At 37.2% G+C, this 19,327-nt stretch overlaps 1 protein-coding gene across 2 annotated transcripts in view; it reads right to left on the reverse strand.

The window, feature by feature from the left end:
- The window catches only part of BBS9 (Bardet-Biedl syndrome 9), a 314,570-nt gene that overhangs the window by 159,938 nt on the left and 135,305 nt on the right, over positions 1–19,327 (reverse strand). The gene's annotated exons all lie outside the window — the stretch shown is intronic.

Genomic DNA, 19,327 nt, shown 5'->3' on the forward strand with positions numbered 1-19,327 from the left:
AGCTTTCAGGAGGAAAAGCTATATTCAGTGTCATATTCAGTATACATACTTCCACAAAATACAGTGAAGTTATTACTCCTGTGAATAACACTCAGTAAAAGCAAGTAAGTTTCTTTACATAAGGCACCTTGAAAAGCATCTTTAGAAGTCAGGTTCAAGTTTGTAATCTCTGCTATGGTTTTCAGTGACACAAATAAATAAAAGACATTGCTTCAAGTAAGAATCCTGGATAGCAGAACTCTTGTTATTTGCAACAATGTTATTAGGTTAATTTGTAAAATGTAATATATGACATCTATCTCATTTATGCAGTGTGCAATGCAGAATTGACTCTTCCTGATGCATTCTGTAATCTTAAATTACACTCTATGATGAGATCATGTGATTAATCCAAAGTGTCTATAATTAATGAACCTGCAAGTTGATCACAAAGCCTGCTCATGTCTTTTCATGACAATCTTGCAGAGCTTGGATAGAGTTAGCAACTAATATCAAGGCTTTGTGGTCTGCTAACTTCAGGACTCATAACATCTCCTAGTATTCAGCTACCTGTTAGCAAGTTTTATGTATGTGCTGCCTACATGTACAGGGAAGTAATATTCAATCACTGCACTATTACTGTCTGCTCTCTCAACACTCCTCATTGGTTGGGACTTACTTTGGCAATAGTCTTTATTGACTTCAGAAGTTTTGAGGCTACAGTCTGGAAACACTCAGCTCTATCTGCTGCTAAGCTAACAGAAAGTAACACCAAGGTAGCTCTTTACATGGTGATCACTCAGACAGAACAAACTCAAATATCCAGTTGCAGTTAATACAACCCCAGAGTCTTCTCGTTTTTAAGCTCTTCCTCATGATGCGTTCTACTTGATTGAAAATGCTCAGCTGAAGTGCAAAATCACCTACCTATCCAAATTTCCATGATGGGGTAAGTGTAACATTTTTAAAAATGATGGCATCAACCATGTCAGAGTCCACTGTCGAGCAAATAAGGTTTGTGATTCTCTTTTACTAGGTACATATGGCTTTTGTGAAAGCTAGGGTACTACTTTAGACACAGAGAAGCAAAGGCCACCCTTCCTGACTTTGTTACTTCCTAAGAACAGGTCCAGGACGGATGCTTACTAGTGGTGAAGTATATCAGTGAGACCACACAGTCATATGCACTTCAACCTGGTCCAAACAGACACTATTCCTCATAGTGTCCTGAAAACACACTGTATAAAACATTTACATTTTGCAGAGGAACAGGATCAACTAGTGAGGTTTTCTTAGTAAAGGTTTGCCTTTCCTGATTTCAGAACAATGACAACAATAACCTATTGTCTTATCTGGATTTCCGCCCAAAAAAACATGTAACTTAGAAAAATCATGCCAGTCAATCTGTACTGTGGTAGCTCAGTATTTTTCAAATATTCTATAAAGATTCCATTGGAGTGTAATCCACCCACTGACCTGTGATGGTGACAGGAAATAATCCACCCCACAGTCAATTTAAAGAGGTTAATGAGCTGGTAAATGCTGTCTACATTCCCACATACTGGGCAATGAAAGTTAATATGTAGAAAGCATCAAAAACAGTCAAGCCAGGCACTCCTAATTATACTACAAATCATGAAAAATAAGACAACATAAACGTAAGAATCCGAGTTACACTAAAAGACAAAGAAACTTGATCAACTGGTGTCAGCATACAGTAGCTGAGAAGCTGGCCAATATATCCCTCCAAATAAGTTATAAAAACGCAGGCAAAAGGAGCATTTAAATAAGGAGACTGAAATACAAGCTAACAAAAGTCAGGAAATTAAAAGTGGCTAGTATTCTCTCCTTGGCTCACACAGGTTATGTTTTACTTTGTACCATAGCCTTAAATACAAGAACAAGGGTTGGAAAATGTTGATTTCCATGTAAAACTGGTTTCTCAGTAGACCATAAAACTATCTTCTCCAAGTCAAGGACTGTTGACCTAGTAAGTCCAGTCAAATCCAAAGCAGCCTTTATGATTAGTGAAAGAGTACACAAAAGCTACCTCTACGTGGAAAAAAAACTTGATGGAAATCTGTTGAGGTGATTTTATACAACTAGGAATTAATGGCCACAAATAAGACTGCATTTGTCAGCAATTTTTATTGCCACAAGGGGAGAATTGAAAGAACAAGAAAAATTCTTCACCCTTTACGTATTAAAAAAAATAAAAGATGTTTGAAAATGAAAGTGTTCTAGTCTATGGCCCACACTGAAGAATGATTATACAGCCATAGTTGTAATGTTCACTAATGGCTTTTTGTGTAGTATTCTGCATATCTGAGGTCTGAAAAGAACACCTTCAACAGAAGTGTGATACCAGTAATCCATCATTCTATGACCAACAAGCGTTGCCATAACTGCCACGACGAATGTGAGTCAAGACTCAAAGAAAGAGGTATTATTAAATAATGCAAATTCTTCATATTGACTGTATCACCTGGAATAGATATGAAAAGTACTTAATTGATCAGTTTAACTTTTTCATTGGGAAAGGCTTGGCTTCATATTTCACATGTATACATTATTATTTTTCTCTTGTAGGTAATGGGTGGAGATTGGCACTTTCATTTTAACCAAATCATATACACCGCAGGAATCTGAAGACCAAATGTAGATTTGTGATACTAGCAGGACTAAGATTGTACTAGTACACACCACTTATATTCCATATATATATTATCATTAAGGAGCCTCAGGTGTTACAGCATATCTGAGTGTGACTGTGATTATACATTTGATCTCACTTTGGCATAAGGTTTAATCTAAAGTACCTAAATTTTCGGAAGATTTTTAGGTTCTACCATCTGCCAAACAAGAAGAAACCTCCAAAATTATGTTCCCTGCAGGGTAAATGACTAACCTACTGTTATTCTAAGATTGTAGCCAATAAACCTGGAGGCCTATTCAGCATGTGAGATCTCACACTGCAGATAAATTGTCAGGCTGTAGAAAGGGCACTGATCCTGTGACACAATATGCAGGTGGGTAATGTGGTTACTAGTGACATTTGAGGGCAGGCCCTGTTAGAAGGCACAGCACTGCTGTCTGCCACCTGGCTTCAAGTCTCCACTCCCCAAGAGTTTAACTGGTCAACAGACAAGGTCAACCAGACATACATAGCGGCAGGATCCGAGAGAAGAATTTCAATATTGTTGTTAAGATGCATAGGACACGCATAAACAGGGAGAAGCATGAGATAGGGCCTAACTATTGTCAGACTTGATAGGTTTACTCATATAGTTTAGATTCTTAACACATTCATACTGTATAACTGTCCACAAACATTTTCTTAAGTTTTTAGACTCCCCTTGACTCCACCAATAGTGTTATTCATAAATCACTGGAAGTTAATGAAGTGAAACATTAAGTACTGGTTAAGCTACATTGCTCCAACTGAGGTCCAGTCAAAATCCTATCTAGCTGCACGGCACAGAAGTTTACAGCGTTTGGTTTCCATTGCAAACACATACAAAAATAAAAGTCTCAAGTGCAGTTTCTAAAGACACTAAAGCGATTTCACTTGGAAAAGCCTGAGAATCTAACAGCTCCTGCTGCAAACATCATGCTGGAATTTCTGGTGGGTAAAGTGGTCTTCCCTCACGTTTCCCCTCAGAACTGGGGTGAACTGCTGCCAACACAGACAAGTTCTAGTAAGTATGAGAGAGAGTCAAGTAGATAATAATACAGCACATTGTGTCACATCATTTCGGGGAAAAAAACAAAAAGAAAAAAAAAAAAAGGATGTTTTACCTACAAGTTTTACCACATGGATTTTCTATAAAAAAATAAAAGCATTTGTTGCTTTTTAACTTAAAATCTTCAACAAGTTTTACTAAATTTTAAGCTGTACTTAAGCAGATAATGAATAAACTGAAAGTCTACCTTTCTCCATATTGATTAACATTAGACTTTATTAAAATTTGTTCTGAGACATTGAAGGTTTTGACACTCAAACCACTGATTTAGCTAATAGCAAACATACATCTAGATAGCCAAGCCAAACCTCATCTAACTGATGAACTCTATAGATAGATTGATTTCGCTAATCATTGAGAAACAGTGGGCAGTCAAATCTATGATTTGCAAGGATAGCCTACATACAGGACTATCTTAAACATATAAAGGGTGGATGAAACCTCAGTAAAGATTTTTAAAAAATATTATCAAGCCTTCTGAAATGATGACACGACTAATATTCATCAAGTTTTACCTGGACCAGATTATAGCAACTACTCATACAGCTATGTAGCTTTGAAGAAACAGCCTGATAAGTACTTTCTCTTAAATCCCTATTCTGCAAAGTTAAAAATTATCACTACATTGAGTATGTATAATTACAAAAGACTTTTTCTAGAGCAATCTTTGTGAGTAGATTTTTTTCCTGTAGGAAAAACCTGTAACAGACGTAAATAATACATAGACTTACTTTCAGGTAGTTCTCAGGCTTTAAAAAGAACACACACACACACACAAAAGCAAAGAAAAGATGGAACTGGGAGACAGAAAGGAGCCTTGGGATATGTTGAGGATGAATGCTCTGATTTTATGACAAAGCTTTTCCCTTCCTTTAGTACTCTGCAATTGTCATAAATTCACAAAATGCACCAGAGCTTAAATCCTGCAAAGGCTCTGAACACAAAATGCTCAAGACACAAGACCAAAGCATGGAAACTGAACACGCGGGGAGTTTTGTGAAGTGTGAAACTTTAACTAGTTCATTACATTGCATCATAACACAAGTAAAAATAACATTTATATTCACAAATTTAACCAGATGACCCCAATGACTTTTCCTCTACTCTAATACAGATAACCATGGAAACTCAATTTTGCCAAGCTATTAGTCTTCCAATATTTTTCTTCTCTGGATAGAAGAGATGACCAAAGGGTTCTCTTTGAATGTAAACCCTAGTTCACTTTGTGATGCTTAATATAAGAAAAGTATATAATAGGTCAGTAGAATTAACTACTGCACCACTCAAACTGATGAAAACATCCTTGTTATATGAAAGCAAAAAACAGTAAATCTGTAAATGCCAGCCCCATAAAAGACATTATTTAGCCTGGAGATTATACCTACAAGGTTTGAAAAGATACAAAATTAATTAATCATCTAGTCTGCAGAAAAAAGAAACATTGTTCTAAATGCAACAAGATTTTTTTGACAGGGAAATGATAAAAGAACCATAGAAACAGAAGATTGTTTTGACTGTAGTTGAGAGGTGAATGCTGTCTCCTGAAAGTGTGCTTACACCAAATACATAGACAGGACTGGAAGTTGCTGCAATCTTTGCCATGCCTTTGACTCTGGTTAAAGAGCTTCAAGCAGAAGTGTTTGTCCAAAAGGCTAACAACAAAGACTTTCCAAACCAATTCCATTCTTATACTAGTTAACGCAGAAGTGCAGCAACTTTTCAAGAAATGATTGCTAATGATATAAGCCCACTACAACACAGTACTATTCTAAAATGGTTAGACGTTTTCATAGCTGTTTCTCCATTAGGCTATTTAGTTTTCCTTCAACTATATCTGCCAGTTCCTTTTAGCAAGCCAGATAATCTGACTTGTGATCATCAAGGGGAAAAAATCTTTAAAGTTTCAGAAGACCCACAAGAGCAAGAAAAAGTAGAATTAAAATAGCTACTTCAATCTGTGGTTACAATATTTCACATGATATTGTGCATATCCCTAAACTGCAAGAACACTGACTCCTATTTGGGACCAGAATCTAGAGGTACAAAAGCAGCTCTAAGCAAGCACTGCAATCAGCTGAACTCCATCCTAGTAACAACATCTGCTGCACTGCATCTAGAATACCTCAACCTGCCATGCTAGGAATTTTTTTTAACACCCCTCCCTCCCCCCATGCCCTAAAAAGGCCCAGTAAGCTACATCACTACAGGATAACAATTTGGTTTATTGTCCAAATAAACAGAGAACATATAGAAGAAGGTGTTAAAGTAAATTGAAAGATGTAAAAATATTTCTTAGAGCTCACTGAAAGGTAGTCACAGATGGACAGTTCATGCCAGTAAGGTTACAAGTCTTCTCTACTTTGCAAAAGATGTTAATAATTCTCTGATAAGAACCTTCTCTAAATAGGCTTAAGGCCTTTGAAGGCAATCTTTTAAGCTACATGACTTCATTGCTGCTCAAGAAAGAAGTCACTTTGCCCACAGAAAGCTTCTATTTCTAATTTAGTTTATAAAATATGAAATAAGTCGACTTAATTTCACTCAAACACTAACTATGGTTACTGGAATTTTTAAGCAACAATAAAGCCTCTATTAAAAACTGTAACAAAATGCTTTATAACAGCAAAACAAGGGAAAGCCATAGATGCCTACAGAAATCTGTACTCAGTAGTGCTTGCTGATAAATCTCTTCATAAGTTTAAAGCATCATAAAATTCATTCAAAACCCTTCACATAAGATATCTTAGACAGGAAACTGCATGATCTTTGTGAGAAGATTAGATTAAAATAAATTATAGTACTACTTAGGGCACTGTTTCTCCAACCTGGAGGTAACTTGGACAGGGTTTCTGGCTGGGGAAAGAGTGCTCTATAGGGAGCAGACGTGGAGATGTGAGCAGAAAGAAGCAGCTCCAGTAAGAGCTCAGATATATTGTAGGGCCAACGACATTCCAGGGAAAGGATGGGGTAGACAACATGGAAGGGGGCACGGCAGGGGTGGGCAAGTGACTGTTGGAAGGTAAATTTGAGAACAACTGGTTTATGGAACTAACAGAACTCTAGGGATTGCGGAAAATTTAGTTAAGAGAGCTACAAATTCATACTATTTGTCTTAAGTGTAAATAAATCATTCTAATAGCACATCAGTCAAACTTGAACAAGATTGTTCCTAAGTTGTGTTCATGAGCCAGACAGATACATGATTCTGTATCTTAAGAAGTCTTTCTTAAAAAGCCTGAATTTACTTTGAAAGCCTTTATCATTATTAATATTATTCCTAGGGCAAAAGCCATTTTTCAAGCTGCCTATGAAGTAATTTATCCTGGACTGAAAACCAAGATAGTTCTGAAAGAACTCAAATGCAATGTGAAACATACTGAAAAACTATGCAAAATAGGTGCAAGCCAAATTATGGGAATTCTTACAGCTGTTAACTCAGGAATTTGCCTGGCTTTATCTTATTTCTGAATTTTAGTCACAATAATGATTTCATCAGCTCTCAAAAATGCTAGAATACTTAGATCACCTCACGAATGACAACCTTGGCATTTGCTTATCCAAACCACCAAAGAAGAAGTTTCTGTATCCGAAAGCACTGTATATGCTAACTCACAAGAAACACCAGCCATGTGTCTCTCAACAATTTGCTTTTACAGTGATTAAAAAAAATAATTTTATTGTTACACATACAAACTCGTAATCCACTAATCCAGGGCTACTGAACCGGTAGTTTCCAACACAGGCACAAACCATTAGCAAATTCTGCCAGGATTTCACTGTTCTACCAGTCATCCTAACCCACATTTTTCACGTATATTCTGTATTTCTAACTGACCTATTTGTCTCAAAGAGGAGATAACAGCACAGCAGCCATGAAGATGGCACATAACATTTGCCTGTTCTGCCAGAAATGGAGCTGGCAAGCTTTCCTTGTGAATGTCCCTGAAAAATAACTACTAAAGTTGAATTGATAAGGCATTTAGGAGACCTTCTGAACAGAATCTGAATAAAATGAAAGAAAAAGCCAAATAAACAGACTCTATATCTACTCTATATCTATATTGCAGAAAAGATGCAGTAAAATATTACTGAAATGTTAATGTATTAGCCTTTTAGCACTCCAAAGAGATAGTGTATTTTTTAAGATGCACAACTTGGTTGAAGAATTATCCTTGTAACAATGTAAAAACAGTTTTCTTCAACATAGTGCATTAAAAACGCCAGTCAGACATCATTTTAGAATCTTCTACAATTCACTTTTTTAAAGAAAACCCCAAACAAACAAAAAACGCAAACACAAACAACCCCACAACACCCAAAAACAAACAAACAAAAAAGACTTACCTATGTAAGTAACAAAAACCTACCACTGGAATAACTAAAAAGCAAAGAAATGGTAAAATCCTACAGACTAGTGCAACTCAAGTCTGATGAAAATCCGGACAAATTACTAAAGCCTAAATACATTTCAAATCTATTAAGTGCCTAAGAGGAACATTTGTCGTAAGCATACAATAGAAAAAGCACAAACTGAAATTCTTATACTAATCCTGTTCTCTCTAATCATATCTTCCTTTAAATCAAATATTATGTATAACACCTATAATATTAATTGATCTGATTTTTATTACTACTGGCATCTAAAATAATTAATTTCTAATGGGAATTTGCAGACTGATGAAAGCAATATCAAAATGAGGATATAGCTGAACATCCAAGTCAAGGCAAAAGACAGAACAACTAAAATGAAGAAAAGTAATAAGATACATAGTTCTAGAAGAATAGTTCAAAACAGTTGATGAATCAATTTCATTTTCATTCAAGGAAAGAATTTTAGGCAGAAAAAACATCCTTATTTGTGCAACGGTACTCTGAAGTCCTAACCTAAAGTGAAGAGCTACATTATAGACATTTAAATCTTATTAAGGATTTGGATTTAGCATACTTACCTACTCCAAACAAATTACAATTTACTTGAAACACAAAGGATAAAGACAAATGCAAAACCAGGGAAGTACAATGTAACATCTTCATAACTCTGATCACAATATGTCACCTCCTGGACAACAAAGCTCTGTAGGGATCCTGATATAATGGATATTTAAGGTACAAAAGATTAAAGAGTCTATGAGAAACAACAAATAGAAGAGCACAGAAAGGAATCAAGACTTATACAGGAAACTGTATGAGATCTCTTTACAATATTTATTGAACTAGTCTGAGTATAGCACAACAGATCTGGGCAGAGCTATTTAACAATAACTATTCATGCTAGCAACTATTTTCAAGCTACTTCAGAGCACCTATCTCACATTTTTAGCTAGTGGATTTCAAATATCAGCTTTAGAAAAAATCCTTTGTGAATAAGTTTGGGGTTTTTTTTAAAAAGTCTGTCACAGATACACTTGTCATTTCTGCACAGCTGTGCTGTAATTGCCAGCAACAATAGAAACAGCAACTTCATCTGTTCAGTTGAGAAATATTTATTTAACAAAAACTCCAGAAGCAAACAACTCGTCTACAAGAACCCATTTTGAGTCCTGCTGAGTAAATGTATACTGATATCCTATGGCAACTTCACCCAAGAGAAATCTATACGACAGATTCTTTCCTGAAAAGCACACTTGGCATTTAAAAGTTTATTTGTTCTCTGATATTTTTGTCCTCTGAAGCACAATTCACAAACCACTGAACACTTCTGCACTAAATAACAGACTACAAGTTTTTTGAGGATTCTAGTCTATAGACATTTAACTTTAAATCAAGATTTGCCAAAACCTCCTTCTATAATGTCTTCAGGTATGAAAGGAAAGCATACGGCTTAGAAATCAAAATAGCATTTTTAAAAATATCTCATAGAATATGCAGTATTTGTCTTTTAGGAAAGGTGCTCCTAAACTAATATTTTACCAAGGATCTTCTAGAAAATTCATCATGTAGAAGAGTAGTGTTAAAGCAGTAGGTGTTTCTGGAATCTAGCAAATTGAGCATTACTAAACAAACGTTCTGAAAGCTGCGTTCCATCATGATGATGGCCGCTATCATTCAAGATTCTAATATATTTTTCAAGTCCAATTCAGAAGAAAGTCCTGCTCACAGAAACAAGTTATGATTATTAGCAGTTGTAGGGTTTCATGTATTAATGAAACAACTGATAACATGATTAGAGAATGTATCACCTGTAAGAAAGCAGAAATCCTTCAGGTGGGGACCATAGTCATAACATTTCTACAGCTGCCTAACTCTTCCATGCTTTTGGGTTTAATAATTTGCTCTCAGGAAAGTGCATGCTTCACCAAAACATGACATATCAGGATGACTACAGATGGTGGTTTCATTAGCTCCTCCATTAAAATGTAATTAATCTCTGACTATTGTAGCCAAAGTTCCACAAGGGCTGCGTCCTTTAGGATCAGATGTTCTCCATTTGCACAGAAAGACTTTCAAAATTAGGTTAGAATTATGTTCAGAATTAGACTAGAATTAGATCAGTAGTTTTCTTCTTGACGAGTAATGAAGCTATATTGCCCAACTCCTCTTTCAAGTTGTCTAATATCTCAAATCAGAGCAATACAGAGTGTGTCCTAACACCTGTTTTTTATTATTTTATTTCTGGACAACAATGAAAATTATGTAGATCTTTAAGGTAGAGTGGGTGAGAGGCAGTGAAGAGAGCATGTTTTTCAACAGATAAATTCTAAATACCTAATCGTACACTTACTCCTGTAGTAATGGTTGTTTGTTGTAATACATCCTGTCTGGAATCGTGAAAGTTCACACACATCATGGGTTTCTATACAAATCATTCTTGAATCCTGTATTTTTGAGGGGGGGTTGTCATCTTAATTTCCTTTTTAACTTGACTTCTTACAACCATTGATCCCTTTCTGGGAACTGATGAAAAGAACCTCTTGTATGCACTACACGAATGGAGTGGTTTGGCTTCTTTGTTGCCAACTTCAGAGGTCTGTTGTTTTGCTTTTTAGCACTGAAATAATCTAACACATCATCTTTCTTTTCCTCAGGAACTTTTCACCAGTTGGCCAGGAAAACTGAGGTGCTGTTTGGGTTTTGCAGATGCTGTTAAAGCTGTCTGCAGGCATGCAAACACATCAGGAGTCATGCATCTTGCTGAAGAATGCTATACATCCAACAGTAGGTCTATACATGAGGTCTATAATTTCAGTGAGGTTCAGCAAGGTAATTTTTGATATGGGGAAGAGGAATCAGACCTTGTTACACTTGATCTGCAGAAAAAAGTAGGTAAAACATAAACATCTCACTTGAGACATCTCACTGCAACTCAGCCCATATTTATTTTCATATCAGTGATAAATACACTTGGGGAGGAACTTCTCTTACTACAATATCCTTTATTAGATTACCAATAGAAGATGCTATGAAAGCCTGACAAATGAGGTTTTGTTTCCAAAAGCTGGCAAACATGGAACCATGCCCACTTAAAAATTTTAGCTCTGAAAAAACCACAACTTGACAAAAAGTTTGTTTCCTATTTAAATTCTAACAGTACTTTACATCTCTCACCACTAACTTTAAACTCAGCTCTGTTTGCTTCAAATTGTGGAATTTCTATTCTTCCAAAATGGAGAGGTGAGGACAATGAGGATAGTGGCAAACTGGACTTGCATGTTTACTTCAACAGCCAATTTTCAAGCTTATGCTAGAATTACTGGGTTTTTGCTTGAGACAGTAGCTTGAGCAAAGATCATTAACTCCTCTATTGTTTGTACAGCCTTGTCTTATGACCTATTTTACTTTTGAGGTATCAAAACCATATTTTGGCTATATTCAGCTCTCACTTCATTATAATGCCAGGAGAAGATGGCAGAAATAAACCATGCAATCTTTATGTTCCTTTAAATTGAACTGGCCTGTCCTAATGCAAAGTGAGTCTATCACCAGCTGTGCAGGTATGAGAGAATACTAGTATATCAGTCTTAATCAAGGAGTTAAGACAAAGCATTTTACGATTAACTAAAAGGAAAAACTTCCGTCTGAAAAAATTGCTACTCTGAAAATGGTAAAAAGAGACTGATTATTTTTTTTTTCTGGGATCTTTTAACAAGATGAAAGATTCATATGACATCTTCTCACACTACCTAGCAGTAGCTTTGTAAATTCCAGTAGACAGATTATAGAACAATGCAATGTGTGAGCAATAGCTATAGGTTATCTAACAACAACCAACAAATGCAACATTATGATTGCAATTTACAACAAAGAACAACCATCAACAACCTCAGAACCAAAAGCAGTAATACCACAACTGGTTCCCCTGCAAGAACAAAGATTGGATGGTTTGATCTTGATATACCCTCTCAGAAACATTACTGACTGTCAGATCTGAGGGAAATGATGAATTCACCTGCATATCATTAAGTCATATGTTCAATATAAACAGAGAGCTTCATAAAATTATTGGGAGTATCTCTATCTTATTTTCTCAGAAAATGCCATGACACATGGTTGGCTTCTTTAATCAGATACTAACATACCATTACAGTATTTAGAATAAAAGTATCACAGCTTTGAACTGATGTGAGACAATCAGAATATAAAACCAACAGTAAATATGCAACTTTTCAGTCTATAAACCCTGTCCTACTATGTAATATAAAGGCCATACACTAATGATGCTGAAACTGGTAAGCTTTTTCAATATATAAGTAATTCCAGTGGAATTTTACAATCAATCTTAAATCACATTATATTTCTAAAACACTACTATAATACCTTTCAATGAATAGCAAGAGCCTGCAGACCTTTCAATTAGGACACAATATCAAGGAATTCTCCACTGACAGACAATCAGCTTCTTTAAAAGAAACAACCCAAAAGAAAGAGTGACTGATTAGGTATATCGAGTGTTAAGATGTTTTCGTGAACAACATTGCTATAATCACTGTAATGCATCACTCTTGTCATTAAGCAGTTTTAGATGACAACTGATCTGAACTCCTGGTGTGCAGTGCATATTCAGTAATTACTATTACGCTAAAATATTTTATATTCTCTTTGTACCTGAACTAGATAGATTACACTGCCCTAACAAAGAAAAAGTTTAGAGCTCCCCATTACAATATTACATAGAGAAAGATGTCTAGTAACAGAAACTTATTTAAGCTGTCAAACAAAGGGTATGTCTCTTGGGACAACTGCAATACTTTGTAGGATATCCAAGTTAGTTCTAAAGGAGGTAATATATGCTGGAAGCAAACTAATCACAGCAGAAAACAGTTCTGCCTTGACTAATTTACACAAAGAAATAAGATACCTGAGTAGGCTTCTGCTCACAACAGAGCCCACTGAAGATTAACTTCAGTATCTCTAATACTGGCAGAATAAATAAGGTGATAGCCCAAGTTAAATACAAAATCAATTCTCAAAATGTTTTTTTAAAAATACATCTAACCCACAGATGTGTCAGATTCTCCATCAGCATAAGGTTTATACCAAGGCTGAATGTTTGTTCTGAGCTTAATACAAATTCCAGGGAATACAATTAAACAATACAAGAATACAACGATTCTTTCTGTACTTACAATTCATAATGCATATCAAAGCCTGTTTCTGCATAATTTTGTTTAAACTAATTTTATGCTATCTGGAAGAAAAAAAGAAAGCTTTCTTTTTTCAAAAGCAGTACTTTTACCAACCACCAGACGTGAGCCTTTTAAAAAATAAAAATCTTATGTCCCCTTCTTACCAGCCACTGCAAATGACAAAAAAAAAAACCAACAAAACAATTTGGCATACCTTATTCTGCTAGTCCTTTGAAGTGGGAAGCATCAGATAAAGATATAGTATAGATTTTCATTAATACACAAAAGGTTTAAAACAGACCACACTAATCCTTTCTTTCTGGAACCAACAAAACATTGGCACGTTTCTATTCTGTCCACAGAATTCACTGTGAAGAATCACATGAATTCAGTTTAAAGATGAAGATGAATAGATAGTGGTGTAATTTGCCTCCAACTTGCTATGTTTGCCATAACCCACTGTCTTCTCAGTAAATAAAATTAACTGCAGGAAGAGAATAGTTCACAAACTTTTAAAGGAACTGTGATAGTGCTTAAAGTAGTGGTGAGACCACCACCTCGCTCTTCAAATTCCCTTTCCCCCAAATTACTTACCACAAACATTTGATCTTTCATTTCTAGACATTATAAAATTAACAAGTAATCAATCCATTTGAAACCCTGCTTTTAAGGGATCACAAATAAAAGTAAAGTAGAAATGGTTACGCATCAACTTGCAGTAACTTAGTGGCTTCACAACCACATGTCCTTCTCTCCACCTACTCTAGTTGTCTCTGGGGTACTCTGGTCCTCTTGAAAGCAGGCTAGCAGGCAGAGTGCTCCGCAAAAGTTTAACTTCTATATCAAAAGATAAAATCAAAGAAGGCTGGTACTTGAGCCATGCTCTTACTTCTCTTGTTCTCCAACTGGGTCACATATACATGCCCAAGCAAAGGGCACTGACAGTATCCAGGCACCACAACTCCATTTTTAACCTCTCTCCCTCATACTGGACCTTCCCTGCCCAGGGAGGAGTGGGGAATCTCATTTCTTCACCTTCATCTTTCCTCACTTGATAATCTTACATTGCCCTGAAGCAAAACTAAACTTCAGACTGAAGCTGACCTTTTTTACTTTAAAATGTTGTTTTGTACCTGGAAAAGCTTAAAGCTCCTTTCTTTTACTTTGGTGGTTAAAGGTTTAAAACTCACTAGCTTTTTTTTACCACTTCTACTGGACTTAGACTCTTCTGGTACAGTCAAGCATCTTTCTGAATGGTTCTGTTGCACGGCCTTGATTCGAACAGGAGGAAGGCTTGTTTATTAGTTTTGATTTTAGAAAAAAGATAGTCAACATCATTTCATGTAAAGTATTTTTCCCAGATGAAAAAAGGCAACAAATTTCACATGCTTCTCCCTCTAAACCTACTTATTTTCAGCTGTATTATCCACCTTGTTTCTAGAAAGAAGAAGGGGGGGGGGGGGGGGGGCGGGGGGGGGGGCGGGACAGGGATGAATAAAAAAATAATGTATCTGCTATAAACTTGTCTGTTCACAGAAATAAAGAAAAGTTACCAGTTGTCACTGCCCACTGCCTTATGGTGGTTTTGGTTTCTTTGTTAGTTTGTTGGGTTAGGGGTTTTTTTTGTTCTTGTTTAAGAAATTTTAAAAGTATTTATAAAATACCAAAAGATAATTTGTACTGGACTATGGCAAACAACAAAATATAAAATATTTCAGCCTATTTTAAAATGCTGCAGTCTGTTACACGGTTGGAGCTTTCTGTTTAAAAAGTGGTTAAGACAACTGTCGTGGTTTCAGCCCAGCCGGTAACCAAGGACCACGCAGCCGCTCGCTCACTCCTCCGCCCCCCTCCGGTGGGATGGGGAGGAGACGGAGGAGAGAAAAGAAAAATCTCGAGGGTTGAGATAAAGACAGTTTACTGGGACAACACAAAGAAATTACAACAACAACAACGGTACCAATGAAAGAAAATACAAAAAGAGTGATGCACAGTGCAACTGCTCACCACCCTGGACCCAACGCTTCCCCCCACCGAAAGTCGAGCCCACCCCCCAGCCCGCTCCCCATTTATATACTGAGCATGATGGCACATGGTATGGAATAGCTCCTTGGCTAGTTCAGTCAGCTGCCCTGGCTATGCCCCCCACATCCCAGGTTCCTGTAAAAATTAACTCTATCCCAGCTGAACCCAGGACAACAACAAGCAGATTATAGAATATAAGACACAAAAACCTAATTCCAGATGTATTTTACTGTGATTAAGACCTAGGTTGGATTATACTCTAACTAATTACAAGAATTAGTGAAAAGTGACAATTTCCAATAAATTCTATGAATTAGGGCTCATAAAAATTACTCTTGCCAAAGATGTAATTATTAGCTCAAAGCTTGAAAAGTACTAAACATTAATGGAAAAAAAAACAGTAAAAAGTTGGCTACTGACAGTCTTGACAGAATTAAGCCTCCTCGAATTACAGAAATAACCTTATCTTTAATTTTGAGAACTTTCACTCAGTAAAGGATTCTTTCCACAAAAGGGTATTTTCTACGTTACTCAAGAACTCTACAGTAAAACCCATCTGGTATCATGCCTAAAGCCTAGCAGGCTATCTAGTCTTTCCCAAGTGACTGATCCTTTCTTTTTCTGGTGATTTACATTCAGATCATCTTGTTACAGAAAGCACAGACACTTCTGATAGTAACTCCTATGACTCTTACTAGGCACTTTATGATTTTCTTCTGACACCATCTCTTTTTCATCACTGCCTTAAGAGTATTTTTCTACTTTATCTAATCAACACTGTAAAGTAGTAAATTTATAGTCACTAACTTCATTTAATTACACTAAATCACAGAGTCACTTAAAAATATGCATTTCACCCTCAGGCATTATTTTCTTCCAAATTACAACTTCAATAAGAAATTAAGATCGAATACAGACATTTATTTGGTTGGTATGATTCCAAACATAAATAAAAAGAGATGAAAATGTGCTACTTTGATGCCAGTTTACAGCTGTTACTATTAACTATAGTATCACAGAGGTGACTATAACAAGAAAGGGATGATTCTGAGCCATGAAGCACCTGTATGTCATTATTTGGTAACATCACGAGAACTATGAAAATATTTATTCTTCAGTAAAGTTATTAATGATGGCCATACTGCTGACAGCCCTCCATCAGTCCTGAAGTTAGAATGTTAGTATTGACAGACATATTTTCCCTTTGTAATATCTTAAACAAAGAAAACATTAATAGCTTAATGATCAGACAACTGAGCTATCAGGCAATCCAGACACCATGCAACCATTATATCAAAACTATCCTGTGTAGCATGAACCCTTTGAACCCTTTAAATTAGCCTGGACAAATTCCCTCCTTTCCCAAAAGGATTTCCTATTGTAAACATAGGCTTTATCACAAACTCAGCATTTTTCAAATATCTTTTTCCATCCAGAGAACTCAGCTTGGTAAAGTATAATCACTGAAAAACACCCCATAAAATGTTCTTTGCTTTTTTCATTTTTCAGATTTTACAGTACTTCACTCCCTGTTACAGCTAATAACAAATACACTAGTCTTGCAGAACAGTCACTAACTCTCCTGAAAAAAAGTGAATTGCATAATAAAACCTCTGATACATCATTAATATTACTACAGTGATCATGGATTCTTTTGTCTCCAAAAGCACTATAAAATAGTTTCCTACCATGTATTTCAACAGATAGCAAAATACAGAACTCAAACCCAGGATCCATTTTAAAGTATTGTTTGCATGGAGCTGTAACACTATGCTCCGAAATACTGATGATGTATACATCTATATTCTGAATATGGGTTTAATTTTAGTCCCACAGTAGCAAAGTACATTGGACAAAACTGCGCCTAACTTCCGTGTGAATAAGATTAACTTTTATCTGGCTTTGGCATCACTTTCTAAACGGTTTCATGAGCAGAAGGATTAGCTCATTTATCCCACTGGTCAAAAGCAGACACCTGAGAGATCTCATCCAATTTCTGGTGTTATACTTCTCAGACTGTGCAGAATTCATAGAAGAATCACTGAAAAAGGGGAATGTCCTTGTATTTCGAATACTAAACAAGAGCAACCCTTTTAGTCAGTTTAATCAAAGCAATACTATTTAGGTACTAGTTAGAAGTTTACTGCTGGAAATAAAATATGATGCCAAATATCTGTTACTCCCAGAAAATATGCACGTTTGCAGTATTACCTCCACTATATCTTTGTAGACAAGAAAAAACAAGTTTTACATGTTCTTAGACAAAAGTCTGCAGCAACAGAAACCATTTAGCAGTCTGAGAAAAAAATTGGTGATAATGGGAACACAAAACACCACTTTTGTATTTGCTAAATATCTAAGTGAAATGATTGCCAGGTGTAGAAAACAAGATGTAATCTGTTCTAAATGTATGAGAATAATGTTGGTATTACGGTCAGAGAAGCATTTCTTTTTATGGTAGCAGTATATTCTAAACATTCCCCTTCTATTAAAAAAAGCACTTCCATAGTTTAATGCTCACAGGGCAGAAAATGTTCTGGAGATGTAGACGGCATACAACCTGTCGTCTAACACATTCTCTCCAAATAAAAATGCAACAAACCATCTGTTATGGTTTTGTGTGGCATGGGGTTTTTTTTGATAGTGGGGGAGGGGGCCTCAGGGGTGGCTCCTGTGAGAAGCTGCTGGAAGCTTCCCCGGCTCCAAGTTGAACCCGCCACTGGCCCAGGCCGAGCCCATCAGTGACAGTGGTAGCGCCTCTGGGAGAACAGATCTAGGAAGGGGAACCGGCAGTGAGTGGGGGGATTGGAATGTGAGAGGAACACCGATGCAGATACTGAGGTCAGTGAAGGAGGAGAGGGAGGACGGAGCAGGTTGATGCCCCTGCAGCCCGTGGTGACACGGCAGGCTGTTCCCTTGCACTCCGTGGAGGGGAGCGGGGGAGCAGAAGCCCACCTGCAGCCCGGGGAGAGAGGAGCCCACGCCGGAGCAGGGGGATGCCCCCCAAGATGGCCGGGACGCCATGGGAAAGCCCGCGCTGGAGCAGTCTGTGACTGAAGGTCGGCTCGCGGAAAGGACCCACACCAGGGAAGTTTGTGAGGAACTGCAGCCCGCAGAAAGGACTCACGTCGGAGATGTTTGTGAAGGTCTGTCTCCTGCGGGAGGGACCCCACGGTGGAGCAGGGGACGGGTGAGGAGTCCTCCCCCTGAGGAGGAAGGAGCGGCAGAGACAAGGTGTGTCGAGCTGACCCCGACCCCCGTCCCCTGTTCCCCTGGGCCACCAGGGGAGGAGGTGGAGAGAACCGGGAGTGGGGTTGAGGCGGGAAGGAGGGAGGGCTGGGGGGAAGGTGTTCTAAGGTTGGGGTTCACTTCCGAATATCCTTGGTTTGTTTTGACTTGTAGTAAATTAAACTGATTTTGTTTTCTTCACCAAGCTGAGCCTGCCTTTTGCCCGTGACTGTAAGTGGGGAGTGATCCCTCCCAGTCCTTACCTGGACCCACGAGCCTTCCTTTGTATTTTCTCCCCATCCCACCGTGGCTGGGGAGGAGGGAGAGAGCAAGCGGCAGCATGGTGCTTTATTACCGGCTGGGCTTAAACTATGACACCATTGTGCAGAATTGTTTGAAGAGTAAATAAAAGAGTACTTTCTTTCACCAGCGTTCCACCTGAACGCTAGCTAGGAGCTTCTGTCTATAACTACTACTGGTACCTCAGAAGATTTTCCCCTTCCCTGCCTAAACTTCTCCTTAAATTGCATTCAGATTTCTGTTGTACCTTAACAATTTCAATATGGCACATATTTCCGTATTTTGTAAATGTTTCATCTCCATTTCCACCTCCAGTTATTGCTGGTTTACATTTTTCATCCTGGCTGCTCTGCAGGATGTACATCTTTACAATATTTATGTGAGGTCTTACAGCTTTAACATTAAATATTGTTAACTACTATATCAAAACCACATTGAGATATATACGGAAGTGATATCCTGTATTATAGGATACGCAACAGATTTCAC

Source organism: Accipiter gentilis, chromosome 14, assembly GCF_929443795.1.
Source record: "Accipiter gentilis chromosome 14, bAccGen1.1, whole genome shotgun sequence".
In the NCBI taxonomy this organism is placed as follows: Eukaryota; Metazoa; Chordata; class Aves; order Accipitriformes; family Accipitridae; genus Astur; species Astur gentilis.